Source organism: Symphalangus syndactylus, chromosome 6 (genome assembly GCF_028878055.3).
Source record: "Symphalangus syndactylus isolate Jambi chromosome 6, NHGRI_mSymSyn1-v2.1_pri, whole genome shotgun sequence".
Taxonomy (NCBI): domain Eukaryota; kingdom Metazoa; phylum Chordata; class Mammalia; order Primates; family Hylobatidae; genus Symphalangus; species Symphalangus syndactylus.
In genome coordinates this window covers 67129977-67132853 of record NC_072428.2, presented here as the reverse complement: position 1 = coordinate 67132853, position 2877 = coordinate 67129977, and the positions used below count along the sequence as shown (strand labels likewise).

Genomic DNA, 2877 nt, shown 5'->3' with positions numbered 1-2877 from the left:
GAGAAGCACAATTTATAATCTCCATCAAAATTTAAAATGTGCTTCCAAAGATCCATGAAAAAACCCACAGAATTGGAGAAAATATTTACAAATCATATATCTGATAAGGGATTTGTATCCAGAATATTTAAAGTACTTAACAGCTCAATAAGAAGATAACACTGCCGGGCGCAGTGGCTCACGCCTGTAAACCCAGCACTTTGAGAGTCCGAGGTAGGCGGATCACAAGGTCAGGAGTTCAAGACCAGCCAGGCCAACATGGAGAAACCCCATCTCTACTAAAAATACAAAATTAGCCGGGCATGGTGGTGCATGCCTGTAATCCCAGCTACTTGGGAGGCTGAGGCAGGAGAATCGCTTGAGCTTGGGAGGCGGAGCTTGCAGTGAGCCGAGATCATGCCTCTGCACTCCAGCCTGGGCGACAAAGTGAGACTCTGTCTCAAAAAAAAAAAAAAAAAGAAGAAGATAACACTAAGCTGAGAACATGAGAACAGTGGCACATGTCTATAGTACCAGCTACTCAGGAGGCTGAGGCAGAAGGATCACCTGTGCCTGCAAGTTCAAGGCCAGCCTGAGTAATATAGTGAGACCCCCATCTTTAAAAAAAAAAAAGACAGCCCTATGTAAAAATGGACCATGGGTTTTTATTAATTTCCTAGAGCCGCTGTAACAAATTACTATAAACTGGGAGGCTTAAAACCACAGAAATTTATTTTCTTACAGTTCTGGAGGCTAAAAGTTTGAAGTCAAAGTAGGTGTTGGGAGGGCCATGTGTCCTCTGAAGGCTCCAGAGGAGAATCTATTCCATGATTCTCTCCTAGCTTCTGGGTGTTGCCAGCAGTCCTTGGCATTCCTTAACCTATAGATAAATTTCAAACTCTGCCTCATTGGCTTGTTTCACATGGCATTCCTCACTGTGTCTCTGTGTTTCTTATATGAACCCCAGTCATTATATTTAGGGCCCACCCTACTCCAGTATGGGTTCAACTTAAATTGGTTACATCTGCAAAGATCGTGTTTCCAAAAAGGCAACATTCACAGGTACCAAATGGTCATGAATTTAGGGGAGTGGGGAGGGTCTATTCAGTCCTCTACTAATCTGAGTAGACATTTCTCCAAGTTAGATACATAAGTGGCCTATAAACATATGAGAAGATGCTGGATATCATTAGGGAAATGAAAATCAAAACCTCAATAGAACACTTTATACCCACTAGGAAGTAAGGATGTGGAATTGGAATCCTCATCCACCGCTGATGGGAATGTAAAATGGTGCAGCCACTGTGGAAAACAGCTACCATGTGACCCTGTGAACCTACTCCTAAGATAAAGGAGAAATGAAAACATGTCCTCACCAAAACTTGTACATGAAGGTTTACAGCATCATTATTCATAATAGCTAAAAGGTGAAAACCCAATCTCTACCAACAGATGAATGAATAAATAAAATGTGATGTATCCATACAATGGAATATTATTCAGCATAAAAAATTAGAGTACTGATACATGCTACAACATGGATATACCTTGAAAATATTGTGCTAGGTGAAAGAAGCCACAAAAGACCACATATATGATTCCATCCATATGAAAGGAGAAATCATGTTGTCAAAATGCCCACCTCTGCTCAATATATTTCTCCCAAAAATGAGTTAGGAACCATGGTATAGAGAAAAGACCTCAACAACGGGGTGACTGAGCACAAGAGCAAAAAAAACAAAGACTGCAAGTTGCTCCCAGGGATTGGAGAAAATGTTTTAAAAGGAAGGTCGGAATCCATTGGTGTTCTGTTAGTCATCTTCTCCTTCATCTTCCTCTCCTTCCTCCCCTTCATCATCATCTTTATCTTCACCTTCATCCTCATCCCTGTCTTCATCTTCTTTTTCTCCTTCCCCTTCCTCATCATCCATTATTGGGAACCAAGTAATACTGTAATTGATTTGGCCAAATACCATCTTTGATGACCTTTCCTCATTCATCTGCACCTGCATCAGAATGGTCAGTAAGCCAGGTGAAGAAGCTCTCTGGTTCCCCATGCTGCCTCTTCCTGTTGGCATTATTCTGCATTTGACTTGCATTTTTCATCAAATCCTTTCCAGATTTCCATTTGATTTTAGTGAGTTTGAAGATGGAGCACCACTCTCATTCAGATGAAATTTTTTGGAGAGAACTTTATTTTTGAAGTCAGGATTTTTGTCAAAATGAAAAATATTCTGTAACCTGGTTTAATATCTTCAAATTCTGTCACTTCAACACTGGTTAAATAAGGCAGTGCCTCTTCATCCTCCTCCCCAAGCAGTGCAGACACTTGTGGATGGTTGACAAATGCTGTTACCCCAAAGTTTGGGATTTTGGCTATCAATTCAGACCTCGTCTGAAAAAATAGTTGGCCGAGTTTGTTATATTTCTGTTCTGTTTTCAAAGTCTCCTCATTGGCTTATTAAGTCTACTTCATTTTGTACTTCATCAATATGTTCAGTTGCCTCTTGTTCTTTTTCTCCCTTCTTCAACAAGCCCAGACAGACTGATGTCTCTTCCAGCCTCAAGGCAGAAGGTGCTCTTGGTTTCTTCTTTTGAAGCAGAAATAGAAAGCATGGCATTTGGGGGGCCATGTTGTGTGGAAAGGCCAAAAACGAGACCACAGATCTCCTTGCCCATCAGGAAGAAGCTCAGAAAACCCTAATATTATTGTTTTAAATTACAGCATCACAACCTCTGAACTTTTGCTACCTAGAACAGTGTAATGAAATCATCAGTAACAGTTATACTAGTATAAGAATTTCAGCTCAGAGTAGACATATTGCTGATTTGAAACTTTACAAATGATAGTTCTCTCTTGAAGGCAGATCCAGGTAGCTTTCCCTATTACTCTTACCA

The 2877-nt window shown here is 40.5% G+C and overlaps 1 pseudogene; it reads right to left on the bottom strand.

Annotated features, from left to right (window-relative positions):
- Nucleotides 1-1669: 1669 nt before the first annotated feature.
- LOC129483933 (protein SET-like) lies at nt 1670-2633 on the bottom strand (annotated as a pseudogene).
- Nucleotides 2634-2877: the final 244 nt, after the last annotated feature.